A 15,936-nucleotide genomic window follows, 5' to 3' on the forward strand; every position below is an offset into this window, starting at 1 on the left:
ATATAAATGTCCTGGGTGACAATCTGAGCAGTTCTCTTAGTTTGTTCGCAGATGATGCTGTAATTTACCGTCTAGTAAGGTCATCCGAAGACCAGCATCAGTTGCAAAGCGATTTAGAAAAGATTGCTGTATGGTGTGTCAGGTGGCAGTTGACGCTAATTAACGAAAAGTGTGAGATGATCCACATGAGTTCCAAAAGAAATCCGTTGGAATCCGATTACTCGATAAATAGTACAATTCTCAAGGCTGTCAATTCAACTAAGTACCTGGGTGTTAAAATTACGAACAACTTCAGTTGGAAGGACCACATAGATAATATTGTGGGGAAGGCGAGCCAAAGGTTGCGTTTCATTGGCAGGACACTTAGAAGTTGCAACAAGTCCACTAAAGAGACAGCTTACACTACACTCGTTCGTCCTCTGTTAGAATATTGCTGCGCGGTGTGGGATCCTTACTAGGTGGGATTGACGGAGGTCATCGAAAGGCTGCAAAAAAGGGCTGCTCGTTTTGTATTATCACGTAATGGGGGAGAGAGTGTGGCTGATATGATACACGAGTTGGGATGGAAGTCATCACAGCAAAGACGTTTTTCGTCGCGGCGAGACCTTTTTACGAAATTTCAGTCACCAACTTTCTCTTCCGAATGCGAAAATATTTTGTTGAGTCCAACCTACATAGGTAGAAATAATCATCAAAATAAAATAAGAGAAATCAGAGCTCGAACAGAAAGGTTTAGGTGTTCGTTTTTCCCGCGCGATGTTCGGGAGTGGAATAGTAGAGAGATAGTATGATTGTGGTTCGATGAACCCTCTGCCAAGCACTTAAATGTGAATTGCAGAGTAGTCATGTAGATGTGTAGATGTAGACAACGAAACCGCAGTAATGTAATAAACAAAAGATATCCACTTTGCTATCTTGCAAAAAAAACTTCCACTGTAAGTTTCAACATCTGTTCTATACCGAGTGAGGTGGCGCAGTAGTTAGCAAATTGGACTGCATTTGGGAGAAGTACGGTTCAATCAGCGTCCGGCCATCCTTATATAGGCTTTCTGTTGTTTCGTTAAATCGTTTCAGGCAAATGCCAGGATGGTTCCTTTGAAAGTTCTTGGCCGAATTCCTTCCCCATCCTTCGCAAGTGCTATCGGACCGGTGGCCTCACTGTTTGGTTCCTCCACCAAATCAACCAACCAATCTGTTCGACGTTCTTCCTTTGAACTGACTGTTAACTATCCATTTTGTAACCTGATCAGCCCCTCATACAAGTCACCGTACACGGATTAACTTCCTTTCCTAACAGCTCACTACCACTATTATAACGTGTCGTTCTTGCTCTTATACTACGCAAATGGTCCTCGAGCTAACTCACACTGCAAGAACAGCATCACCAGTTCAAATTCTGGTAGGACAAAATTAATAATACTGGGAGCGCTACTCACGCCCACGTATCGCCCTCCAGTCAACTGCACCGACTAACCGCGGCATTCCGCAGCAGCTGTGACATCTCTGCCCACGGTACCAGGCAGAACACGCATGTGCTTCGTCACAATATGCGACCTCGTCTTTCCTAACCGAAACCATTTACAATAAAAGAAATATAGTTCTCTTTACCCAGAACGGACTTATGTAAGCCTGGAATAATCAAGCACTAAATATCCTTCTGACAACAACAGTACAACGTTGAATGTAGGAGAAATTGAATCTGGCTAAACAAAAGGTCATCAGGCGACATCATACGTTTTAAAAGGTTTGGCATACTGACACAATCGGAAAAACTGTTATAACTATGCCAAAGACAACTTATCTTAGTTAGGTTCAGTGATATAGCATCTAACTACACCTTGCAATACTACTTGCACTGATGCATGAGAACTAAGACGCTACTAACAACACTTTCAAGCTACCCGCACTTACATCTGAATAATTCCTTATGCAGTACGTTTAAGACAACGCATTACATACAGCGTGATTCTGCTCCCTCTGCCAATAGTTTCTATGCAACCTGCAATGCCTTCAAAAACCACGCATGAGGTTTTCATATTCTGTTGCACGCTATGCGCAAATTATTAGTCATAGACAAGAAAGAACAGAGTACGTTTGTAGAAAATTTAATGTACACCCCTGGCCATTAAAATTGTTACTCCAAGAAGAAATGCAGATGATACGCGGGTATTCACTGGAAAAATATATTATACTAGAACTGACATGTGATTACATTTTCACTCAATCTGGGTTGATAGATCCTGAGAAATCAGTACCCAGAACAACCACCTCTGGCGGTAATAAAGACCTTAATACACCTGGGCATTGAGCAAAAACCGAGCTTGGATGGCGTGTACAGGTACAGCTGCCAATGCAGCGTCAAATCTATACCACAGTTCATCAAGAGTAGCGACTTGCAGTATTGTGACGAGCCAGTTGCTCGGCCACCATTGACCAGACGTTTCCAATTGGTGAGAGATCTGGAAAATGTGCTGGCCGGGGCAGCAGTCGATCATTTTCTGTATCCACAAAGGCCGGTACAGGACCTGCAACATGCGGTCGTGCATTATCCTGCTGAGAAGTAGGGTTTCGCAGGGATCGAATGTAGGGTAGAGCCACGGGTCGTAACACATCTGAAATGTAACGTCCACTGTTCGAAGTGCCGTCAATTCGAACAAGAGGTGGCCGAGACATGTAACCAATGGCACCCCATGCCATCTCGCCGGGTGATACGCCAGTATGGCGATGACGAATACACGCTTCCAATGTGCGTTCACGGCGATGTCGCCAAACACGGATGCGACCATCATGATGCTGTAAACAGAACCTGGATTCTTCCGAAAAAATGACGTTTTGCCATTCGTGCACCCATGTTCGTCGTTGAGTACACCATCGCAAGCGCTCCTGTCTGTGATGCAGCGTCAAGGGTAACCGCAGCCATGGTCTCCGGGTTGATAGTCTATACTGCTGCAAACGTCGTCCAGCTGTTCATGCAGATGGTTGTTGTGCTGCAAACGTCCCCATCTGTTGACTCAGGGATCGTGACGTGACTGCACGATCTGTTACAGATATGCGGGTAAGATGCATGTTATCTTGACTGCTAGTGATACGAGACCGTTGGGATCACGAACAGTGTTCCGTATTACCCTCCTGAATCCACCGAACCTATATTCTGCTAACTCACTCATTGGATCTCGACCAACGTGAGCAGCAGTGTCACGATACGATAACCCACAATCGTGATGGTTTACAATCCGATCTTTACCAAAGTCAGAAACGTGATGGTACGCATTTCTCCTCCTTAGACGTGGCATCACAACAACGTTTCACCAGGCAACGCAGGTCAACTGCTCTTCGTGTATGAGCAATCGGTTGGAAGCGTTCGTCATGTTAGCACGTTGTACGTGTCGCCACCGGCGCCAAACTTGTGTGAATGCTTTGGGAAGGTAATCATCTGCATATCACAGCATCTTCTTCCTGTCGGTTAAATTTCGCGTCTGTAGCACGTCATCTTCGTGGTATAGCAATTTTAATGGCCAGTAGTGTAGTTGAATTTTGTACTGGGATATGTTTTCGCTAAAGCCCACAGTTTGAAGTCGATGTAGCATTTTTCTCTTGAATAATTGGAAAGCTCTTGCCTCTAGCGAAAATGTATGCCAGTACACACTGTAACTACACTAAGTTCGTAAAAAAAGCACTGGTTCCTTTTTTGGGCAAGACTAATATACTGCATGCAGTAAATGAGAGAATACGAAAATCTTGCATGTGGTATTTATGTGCGTTGCGGGTCGCTTGAAACCCATGAGTGTAGGAAGCAGAGTCACGCTGCATATGACCAGTTCATTAGCTCTAGGTTGGAGAATAGACTCCATCCCCCCTGAAACTGGACAACTGGAGATGGTTTTCGGTACAGTGCCCAGTACTAGCTGACAGTAGGATCAGGAAATAACACGCTACAGTATCTACCAAACTAACTGAAGTTTCTCTAGTCATCCCTCAACTAGTCTTACACAACACCACTTACACACAGACACTCACACAAAGAGGAGTTTTAGTGGTGTCAGCCATTTATTCATCATCATCATCATGATCATTTAAGACTGATTATGCCTTTCAGCGTTCAGTCTGGAGCATAGCCCCCATTATAAACTTCCTCCATGATCCCCTATTCAGTGCTAACATTGGTGCCTCTTCTGGTGTTAAAACTATTACAAAATCATCCTTAACCGAATCCAGGTACCTACTCCTTGGTCTGCCCCGACTCCTCCTACCCTCTACTGCTGAACCCATGACTCTCTTGGGTAACCTTGCTTCTCCCATGCGTGTAACATGACCCCACCATCTAAGCCTGTTCGCCCTGACTGCTACATCTATAGAGTTCATTACCAGTTTTTCATTGATTTCCTCATTTGGGACACCCTCCTGCCATTGTTCCCATCTACTAGTACCTGCAATCATCCTAGCTGCTTTCATATCCGTAACCTCAACCTTGTTGATAAGGCAACCTGGATCCACCCAGCTTTCGCTCCCCTACAACAAAGTTGGTCGAAAGATTGAACGGTGCACAGATAACTTAGTCTTGGTACTGACTTCCTTCTTGCAGAAAAGAGTAGATCGTAGCTGAGCGCTCACTGCATTAGCTTTGCTACACGTTGCTTCCAGTTCTTTCACTATGTTGCCATCCTGGGAGAATATGCATCCTAAGTACTTGAAACTGTCCGCCTATTCTAACTTTGTTCCTCCTATTTGGCACTCAATCCGTTTATATTTCGTTCCCACTAACGTTACTTTCGTTTTGGGGATGCTAATCTTCATACCATAGTCCTTTCATTTCTGATCTAGCTCTGAAATATTACTTGGAAAACTTTCAATCGAATCTGCCATCACAACTAAGTCATCCGCATATGCAAGACTGCTTATTTTGTGTTCACATATCTTGATCTCACCCAGCCAGTCTATTGATTTCATCATATGATCCGTAATAATATGAAGAATTTATTAATTAAGGTTAATCGCCCATTATTACGTAGTCGCAGCAGAATTCACAGTGGTCCAGGAAGTGGTTTATGTCTTCAATCCACAATCGTTTAGGTTGGGATCCGTACATGGAACGAAGGCATGTTCGTAAGGATTGTGATTGCATGGAGTGTGATTAATTTAAAGAGTGAAACGGAGTTATATTATTCCATGATGTGAGATGGCAGACATCATTAATCAACAAAGATCTGTCAACTACACCTAATGACAGCCTCCACATCGCAACCCACCTGGAAAATTATTGAGCACTCCGCTGGGCGACATGTAGATATGGGTCGTTGGCAACCAGTGCAATAGGATCTTGGACGACGTCACTGTTCACCGGATGTGGAGGAGCATGTGTTGCCATAATTACATAATCGTGAATGTAGTTTACGATGAAGTCGAGCTGCTGAAGATATACACGATCTTTCTTGGTCAGTTCTATACGAGCAGTTGTTTCACCTACACCTCTTACAGCGAACGCAAGCTCCGAGGCGACAAGAACGTCATGCCAGATCAACGTTCTGCCTTTGCATTGTTAGCTCGGGTGCTTAAGAGTCGCAGGGCGTAGCTATAATTCTCTTAACAGAAGAAAAGAAATTCTCGTAGACTAGTACAGTACATTACGATAGTAACCATGTGTGGACTGGTACAGACCCTTCAGCAATAACGGAATATTAATGTGATGATAGACACTGTGAGATCCAAGTTAATAAAATTAAGAGGTGCTAGCTTATTACCAGTTTATGTGTGCGAAATTAGGTGCCATATTTAAAAACTTTACACTGTGGACAATCTGGAGACCCGGTACATCAACTTCAGGACACTATCCGATTTCCATACTTCGTACGACATCATCTAACAGGAATACGTTCAGCCTGTTCAGTGACGTAATATCCTAGATTTCTGGATATCGAAACCCCAAACGACGGTGCTAAACAAGCCACCAAGAATGTGTGCACGTTGTAATATGCTTCCGTGCATGTGGCAAAAATCGAGGGCAGGCAGATGTAGCGTGATTATTTGAGAAGGAAGGTTGAAAGATGTTTAAAAAGGAATGACAACCGTAATAAGCATCTGCTGTAGTGTAAAGGGATACATTGCTACCATAGGGAAGAACTGATCATATGCCAATAATTGGATGTGGAGAGGGTGCTTCCGGATGCCATAAAGAGTACAAGGTGCAGCCAACTGTAGATGGTGGCCCTTGTCGGTACCAATGACGTGTGACACATTTGATCGGAGCAGATTCTGTCTGGTTTCGGGCGGCTAGCGGAAATGGTAAAGACTGCCAGTCTTGTTTTCGAGATTAAGGCGGTGCTCACCATCTGCAGCATCGTCGACACAACCAACTGTGGTCCTTTGGAGGGTCTGAATCAGAGGCTCAGCCGGCTCTGTGGCCGTGTAGGTTGCGGATTCCTTGACTTGCGCCATCGGGTGGTGGGTTTCCGGATTCCGCTTAATTGGTCAGGAGTCTACTACAGACAGGAAGCGGCTACACGGATAGCAGGGGCTGTGAGGAATGGACTGGACAGTTTTTTAGGTTAGAGGGTCTCAGGGAACCATAGAAAGGACGCCCGTCTAAAAGTGGACAGGTAAAACACAGTAAGGTAGTAGTATAAACGATTGGTATTGTAGTTGTAAATTGTTGTAGCTGTGTTGCGAAAGAACCAGAGCTCCAAGCCCTAATAGAAAGCAATGAAGATCAAATAGTTGTAAGTACAGAGAGCTGGCTAAAGCCGGATATAAGTTCAGCCGAAATTTTTTCAAATGATCTAATAGTGTTAAGAAAGGATAGATTAAATACAGTTGGTGGGGGAGTATTTATTGCTGTCAGAGGTAGTTTGCCTTGTAGCGAAATTTAAGTAGATACTTTGTGTGAAATTGTGTGGGTAGGGGTTCTACCTGACAATCGGACTAAACTATTAATTGGATCGTTTTACCGACCACCCAACTCAGAAGATATAGTTTCTAAACAGTTAAAAAAATTCTCATTTCATATACGTACTCTGTTCATACAGTTATAGTCGGTGGTCACTTCAATCTACCCTCGAGATGCAGGAAAAATGATACGTTTAAAGCCGATGGCAGGCATAAAACATCATCCGAAATTGTACAGAATGCTTTCTCAGAAAATTATTTTGAACAATTACTTCATGAGCCCACTCGAAGCTTAATGGTTGCGAAAGCATACTTGACCTTTTAGCAGCAAATAATCCTGGACAAATAGTGAGTGTCGTGACGAGTAAAGGGATTACCGGCGACAAGGCAGTTGCTGCTACGTTGAATACCATAACACCTACAACCATCAAAAAGAAACGCAAAGTATATCTATTTAAAAAAGCTGAAAAAAATGCTCGTAACACCTTCTTAAGAGACAGTCTTCACTCCTTCCAATCTGATGACGTAAGTGCAGAGAAGTTGTGGAATGTTTTCAAAGAGATAATATCGAAAGCAACTGAGAGATCCATATCACATACATTAATAAGTGATAGTACTGCTTCCCCATGGTACACAAATCGGATCAGATCGTTGTTGTAGAAGCAACGAAAAAAGCGTGTCAAGTTTAAAAGAACGCAAAAAACCGTAAGATCGGCAAAGTTTTACAGAAGATCGATATATGGCTCGTACTTCAACGCGAGATGATTTTAATAATTTCCACAGCGAAATTCAGTCTCGAAAATTGGCAGAAAACACAAAGAGATTCTGGTCATACATAATGCACACAAGTGACAAGACGGAATCAATACCTTCACTGCGTGATAACAACAATGAAGTCACAGATGACAGTGCCTCTGAAGCAGAGTAATTAAACATGGTTTTCCGAAACTCCTTCGCCAAAGAAGACGAAGTAAATATTCCTGAATTCCCAACAGGAACAACTGCCTAGATGAGAAACATAGAAGTAGATATGCTAGGAGTAACGAAGCAACTTAAATCACTTAATAACGGCCAGGCCTTTGGTTCAGATTTTATACTAGTCAGCTTCCTCTCAGAGTATGCTGATAAAATAGCTCCTTATTTAGCAGTTATATATAACCACTCGCTCACAGAAAGATCCGTACCTAAAGACTGAAAAATTGCTCAAGTCACACTAATACCAAAAAAAGGGAAGTAGGCTTATATCACTAACGTCGATTTTCAGTACGGTTTTCTAACATACACAGTTTTCGAACATTATGAAGAACCTCGAAGAAAACGATTTATTGACACATAGTCAGCAGAAAATGTCGTTCTTGTGTAACATAACTAGCTCTTTATACTCATGAAGTAGTAAGAGCTATCGGCAAGGGATGTCAAATTTATTCCATATTTTTAGATTTTCAGAAGGCTTTCGACGCCGTTCGTCACAAGCGTCTTCTAACCAAACTGCGTGCCAACAGAGTATTGCCTCAGTTGTGCGACTGGATTCGTGATTTCCTGTCAGAAAGATCACGGTTCGTAGTAATAGACGGAAAGTCATCGAGTAAAACAGAAGCAATATCCAGAGTCCCCCAAGGAAGTGTTACAGGACCTCTACTGTTCCCGATCTATATTAACGAAATAGGAGACAATCTGAGTAGCCGTCTTAGACTATTTGCAGATGATGCTGTCGTTACCGTCCTGTAAAGTCATCAGATGATAAAAACGACTTGCAAAATCTTTTAGGCAAGATATCTGTATGGTGCGAAACGTAGCAGTTGACCCTGAATGAGGAAAAGTGTAAAGTTATTCACATGAGTACTGAAAGAAATCGCCGGCCGGATTGGCCGAGCGCTTCTAGGCACTTCAGTCTGGAACCGCGCAACCGCTACAGTCGCAGGTTCGACTCCTGCCTCAAGCATGGATTTGTGTGATGTTCTTGGGTTAGTTAGGTTTAAGTAGTTCTAAATTCTAGGGGACTGATGACCTCAGATGTTAACTCCCATAGTGCTCAGAGTCATTTAAACCATTTTTTGAACTAAAAGAAATCAGCTAAATTTCAATTACGCGATAAATCACACGAATCTCAAGGCTGTAAATTCTACTAAATACTTAGGGATTACAATTACGAATAACTTGAACTGGAACAGTCACATAGATAATATTGTGGGTAGAGAAAACCAAAGACTGCTATTCTTTTTCCAGAACACTTAGAAGGTGCAACAGGTCTACTAAAGAGACTGCTTACACCACGCTATTCCACCCTATTCTGGAGTATAGCCGAGCGGAGTGGGATCCGAATCAGGTGGGACTGACGGATAACATCAAAAAAGTACAAAGAAGGGCAGCTCGTATTGTATTATCGCGAAAAAGGGGAGATAGTGTCACGGACATGATACGTGCATTGGAGTGGTAATCATTAAAACAAAGGTGTTTTTCGCAGCGACGGGAACTTCTGATGAAATTTCAATCACCAGTTTTCTCCTCCGATTGTGAAAACATTCTGTTCGCATCCACCTACATAGGGAAAAATGATCATCACGAAAAATTTGGAGTAGGTATTAAAATTCATGGAGAAGAAGTAAAAACTTTGAGGGTCGCCGATGACATTGTAATTCTGTCAGAGACGGCAAAGGACTTGGAAGAGCAGTTGAACGGACTGGACAGTGTCTAGAAAGGAGGATATAAGATGAACATCAACAAAAGCAAAACGAGGACAATGCAATGTAGTCAAATTAAATCGGGTGATGCAGAGGGAATTAGATTAGGAAATGAGACACTTAAAGTAGTAAAGGAGTTTTGCTATTTAGGAAGTAAAATAACTGATGATGGTCGAAGTAGAGAGGATATAAAATGTAGACTGGCAATGGCAAGGAAAGCGTTTCTGAAGAAGAGAAATTTGTTAACATCGAATATAGATTTATGTATCAGGAAGTCATTTCTGAAAGTATTTGTTTGGAGTGTAGCCATGTATGGAAGTGAAACATGGACGATAACTAGTTTGGACAAGAAGAGAATAGAAGCTTTCGAAATGTGGTGCTACAGAAGAATACTGAAGATAAGGTGGACAGATCACGTAACTAATGAGGAGGTATTGAATAGGATTGGGGAGAAGAGAAGTTTGTGGCACAACTTGACTAGAAGAAGGGATCGGTTTTTAGGACAGGTTTTGAGGCATCAAGGGATCACAAATTTAGCATTGGAGGGCAGCGTGGAGGGTAAAAATCGTAGAGGGAGACCGAGAGATGAGTACACTAAGCAGATTCAGAAGGATGTAGATTGCAGTAGGTACTTGGAGATGAAGAAGCTTGCACAGGTTAGAGTAGCATGGAGAGCTGCATCAAACCAGTCTCAGGACTGAAGACAACAACAACAACAACACGATAAAAGGAGAGAAATCTGGGCTCGCACAGAAAAAGTGCTCGTTTTTCCCGCGCGCCATTCTAGAGACAAGTGTGTGCAAAGTGTTTGCCGCTCATCTTGACTTCAGAAAAAAACAAAGGCGTGAACGCCTGCCGCCACTTGACTGAAATGGAAAACCCGAACATTTCTTTTCTGGAAGAGATCGTCATGGGGGATGAGACTTCGTTCTATTAAAACGAACCTTCGACGAAGCGCTAAAGTGCAAAAATTCGCATGATGAGTGAAAGCTTTGTTGACGTGAACAGCATTCAAGCCAATGTGACCCTCCAACGCCGACCTATAGAACGTTCTGCGTGTTATACTCGTGACAGAGGAGACGGTCTACACCATTTGAAGCAATGAAACCACCATCTTAACGTTTCTCTATTTTTTATTAATCCAGTATCTAAGCTTCTTGGACTAACATAGTACTAGAAAAAGAAAGTTACGCTCGCTTTAAGAAACCATCCCAGAAGCGCTTCGAACTGAGCCCACAGCATATGGCGAGAAATGAGAATATTGTCGAACATGATCGTTTCAGTGGTACAGATGTCATTGTGTGGGGAGGTATAATGTTTTAAGGGCATACGGACCTCCGGTTCTTTAACGACGGTAAGTTCACTAATCAAACATTCTGTGACACCCTTCTCCATCCCCATGTGAGTCCTTTCAGCCGTGTATTCGGCCCTGGCTACAGTTTTGTGGATCGAATGGAGCGACAGCATCGAATCGTATCGGGAATTAGTTGGATGCGTTGGGTTGATGCGTTGTAGCATGTCCACATACAGCATCAGGAACAGCAACCATCCTCCTGTTGCTGCCGCATTGGTAGAGGACTGGAACTTATTACCAGCATTGTTGCCATAATGACAGCATGTTGCCCGGCATGCTGCGCCATCTGTGGCGTTCAGTTATCGTATTAAGAACCATGCTTGTCCTTCGTAATGTCCAAGGGACCGTCATAAATTGCGATGGGGTCAGAGTGATGGCTGTCTGTCAATAAAAGAGTTACTTCTGTTCGTCTCATTGTGTACTTCTTTTCATGATCTTCCACACTGTGTCGTGGCAGTTCTTTCTATGTGTGGCCCAATCTTCATTTAGCGATTTTACTAGGCAGTGACACATTATGCGCAAACTAGTTTCACCTTTAAAGTTTGGACAGCATTGTAGTACTACGAGAGTTAATACGGTTGTAGGATTATTTTCCTTGATTTTGTGTATGTATGGACATGTAAAGTCAGGTGGTACTCATTTTCTGGATAATGCATTTTCAGTATTCATGTAATTTGGGAGTCTAACGAATTAATTTTTCACTCTTCAGAGTTTTATTCAAACCTTTACATGTGATCACTTAAGAACTAATTCTTGCATGAACTGAGTTTCGCTTACACTATAGAGTACAAATATCGTGATGGAGGATGTTGCAAATAAATAAAATAAACTAGGTCAGATCTGAATGTTTTATTAAGTTTTGTAGGAAACAGAGTTTAAAATATTTGCATTGCAAGTGTTACACCTATAATACCTAATTCATAGACGCAGATAGCAACTAGCTACATGAGACCAATTTTAAGGGCTGTAATTTTTGTCTTGATTTAGCTTATGTTAATTTCGCCTTTAATTATTCCCTTATGCAATGACAAAGTTCCTTACCACTACCAAATCTGAGACATAGTTGGTCAGGTTGCGTTAGTCGACTTATGTGTCAGACTTCATACAAAGGGAAATGTTTCAGGGTGTTGACAATGGTGTGGTGGACATCTGTGAAAATATAAAGTACTGAGAGGACTTTAACTTTCAAATTCCTTTCATCATTTCATTTTTTTGCGCAAACATCTCTAGCTATGCTGTATCTGAGGATGTAACGTATGTCTGAGGTTGCGAAGTGGACAATAAGCGTAACTCTTCTGTTAGAAATGACGTCTCTAGATAGTAGGTAACCAGGATGTTCCTCTATAATGTATCTCATACTGACTTTAGGGGCAACGCGTCGGAATGTGACAGTAATCTTTCAAGGCGGAAACTGTTGATGAAGGTTTCTCGGATCTCCAGCCGGGTGGTAGCGTTGATATCGCGCAGATATATCTCGCGAAATATCAACGCTACCACCCGGCTGGAGACCCGAGAAACCTTCATCAACGCGTCGTAAGTTTTCAGTTTTTTCAATCTAGTATAGGACGTCGCAGAAATGTATCCTGGCAATAACTGGTTCCTGAATTAATTTCCCGTTGCTACGTGTATGAAACAGTATATTCGTAAAATATGCGGCGATGGTCACGTCTCTAACACACAGAGACTGTACATTCCCATGAATTTAAGTGCTTTTTCTGTGTTATTCCAAGATTTGTAATTGATGACCTGAAAATGATTCCTGTATTATTTAGAACGAAATGAGGATGACATTCGCCCAGATTTGAATTGGTTATGTGCTGATGAACTATCAAAATTTAACCTTGTAGCGTAGAGCTTATGGTGAGTTCTACGTTAATGACAAATTGATGAACATCGAAAATCTAAATTATCTACGTTAATGGAGTTTAGAGCTGCTATTATATTCCTGTATGGGGATTTTTACTGGAGCTGAAGATAACCTTCGCATGGTGGTTACATTATGGTACAATGTAACACAATTTATTAATATACAACCTAAAAAAAGCTAAAGCGAATCAATGATCCTTGACGGACGCTGTATGTTAAGTTTGTCCATTGTGTAATTTGCGTTCCAGTCTTTATGCGTCTTGGCAACTAATAAGATCTGATGCTACTTCTACCTTCATGATTATCGATCTATCTTAAGCTGTATGACAAAGTAACCGAAACAGTCTGAGCATGTGGCAGGGAATTGTTAGTTAGTCATTTTTATAATTAATCTACGGCATAGACAGTATCGGAGACAACACGAAAATAGATAATGATGTAGTAGAAAGTTGTCGATCCACAGACAGCTGCTTTGAAAGGGGTACGTCTCTCGCCCCACTTTCATAATTTACGATATGTTGCCCTCCCTTTCTTTTTTTGAAGATATGTTGATGCCTGGGAGAAAGTTATGAGAGGATGCGTATTTTAAATCATTCTTTTGTGGAAAGCAGCAGTGTCTTCCCTGCAGCCACTTTCTAGTTATCTTCATTCTTTTTCGTATCGGATGAAACCTTGTCAGTCCTTTTTCTGTCCCGTAGAGGCCAGAACGGTGTTTTTTCCCTCCCTGAAGTAGCAGTACCAATGTTCAAATTCATGCTTGTTTCTCTTGCTTTGAGTTGCAAAGATGCCTGGTAAAAATACCATGGGTAAAAATCATGGGATTTCGTGGTTCTTTCTGCCTGTCCGAAAAGAAATCATGCAGGGAATAGTTCCGATTGGGTGGATGACCCAAAGACGCCTTCTCTTCTTCTAAATAATGTGAGGCACCGTTCATAACGCCAATGAAAGGCGAGCTTTAATCGGTCAGTCTTGCCACATTACTTGATGCGTAAGTATGCATAGTCCCTGGGAACATGGTGTTAGGGTACGTCTAGTAAGTTCAAGTTATTCTTAACATGGAACAATTATCGATTACTTTAGCCCCTTCGATTATTTTGGTGTGTGGAGACTATTTAACATGTGAGCTCTGTGAAACCTGACATTCAGGCGTTATCCAGTAATAATGATCATTGGTCTCACTATGGCGGGCTTATTCCTCTATCGAGCTTCTGTTCAATCCTTCTATCGCATTTCACCTAAGAGAGAGTAATCCGAATGATGTTTTCAATTAGAAATGAAACTTAACAGCAGAGGAAACTTTGAAGGCATAATGGCTCCCAGCTACACGTTTGTGTCTTTGTAATCCGGATTTCGTTCATTTATTCGTTATCAATCGCTGTCAGCGAATACTTTACCGGTAGTTCTAACTTCGATGGCTTCAATTTCTCTGAGTAACCGATGGAGATAGAATACGCGCTTGTATCCTACTTCTGTTTTACTCACTTCCAGAGTATTTGTCATTTTTCCTGATGTCCTATTCAAAGGCAATGTTGTTGGTTCAATATTTTACCCGCAAATACGACGGTTGGAACTTTAATAGTGGCGAATATTTATTTACAGCTGGTAAAAAACAGCTACGTGTTTCAGAGTTTTAGTGTCTTTTAAAGTAGTCACCAGCATTTTGCATAACCCGTTGCCAGTGATGCGGAAGTCGTTGGATACTCTCATCAGTGCCAGTTGTGTTGACAGTCCGAGCGTCGCGGCCTATTGCCCGACCAATTTGTAGCAGTTCTGAAGTGAATGCCGTGATGAGTTTCCTTCAGTTTAGAAACCGAGCTGAACTCACCAAGGCTTAAATCAGGAGAGTGGACTTAGTGGTATAGCACTTAGCAGTCCCATCATTTAACCAAATTTGTTGCAGCTTGCACTGTACGTGCTTGAGCGTAGTCCTACAAAATGATGATCCGGTCCTGCTGAAAGTGTCATCACTTCTGTCTCGAAGTTGGCCGTAAGCTGTGTTCCAAAAATGAACAGCAAAGAGGCAGAAGTGATGACACTTTCTGCAAGACCTGACCATCATTTTGCAGGACAATGCTCAAGCACGTACAGTGCAAGCTGCTACTGATTTGTTTTTACTGATGGGGCTGCTAAGTGCTATACCGCCTAGTCCTCTGCCCTGACTTAAACCCTCGTGAGTTCAACTCGATTTCTAAACGAAAGGAAACACTTCACGGCATTCATTTCAGAACTGCTACAAATTCGCCGGGCAATAGACCGCGATGCTCTAACTGTCAACACAACTAGCACTGCTAAGAATATCCTAAGATTTCCACATCGCTGGCAACGGGTTATACACAACGCTGATGACTACTTTGAAGGTCAGTAAAACGTTGAATCACGTATCTATTTTGTACGAGCTGTAAATATATAGTTACCACTGTTAAAGTTCCAGACTTCGCCAGGCGATTATGAGTACGAAACTCACCGAAAGGTTGCGTCAAGACGACGCCACCACTAGGCTGATTCCCCTAGAAGAATTCATCAAAGTTCTAACCGTCGTATATTATCCATGTGCTTACGAAAGAACAGTCAGTTAGATACCGAACTTTAACGCTAAAATCTTATTTTCTTGTTAAGTGTTGCATTACAATAACAAACCACTGTTCACATGAGAAATGACTCTTCATTTAAATCACTCCTCTCTCTCCAAATATAAGGAACGTAAGAGAACTGTGTGCAGGATAATATGAAGACAGATAAGTCACGAAATTATAGAGGAATTGTACATTCCGCATAGTCGTTCCGAACTGATGGCCTATCCTTTGCGTTTCCTTTCCTTTCTTTTCATTTACTGGGGTTAATTTTTTATTTAGTAAAGGTTCGGTTCGATCCTTGCACGTGTGACGAGCTCCAAGGTTATACCAAGGGCAGCAGGGCGGTAGAGGCATCCTAAGTATTACGATCAATTTTGTGGATTATTTCATAAATCAGACCTAGTCAAAGTCATTTGTATGTGGTGAAAGAAAAACAGCTCAGATTAAGTGATAGTAGCACCTGCCTTATTTGGATAGATCTAGTGCTGAAATTATTCCTGAGACATCGATTAAGAACTACGAAGAACAGTGGTCACATCTAAGCGTTATTACTGACGATGCTTCAGGTATATAAAAATGCACA

This window comes from Schistocerca gregaria, chromosome 5, assembly GCF_023897955.1.
Source record: "Schistocerca gregaria isolate iqSchGreg1 chromosome 5, iqSchGreg1.2, whole genome shotgun sequence".
Classification (NCBI taxonomy): Eukaryota; Metazoa; Arthropoda; class Insecta; order Orthoptera; family Acrididae; genus Schistocerca; species Schistocerca gregaria.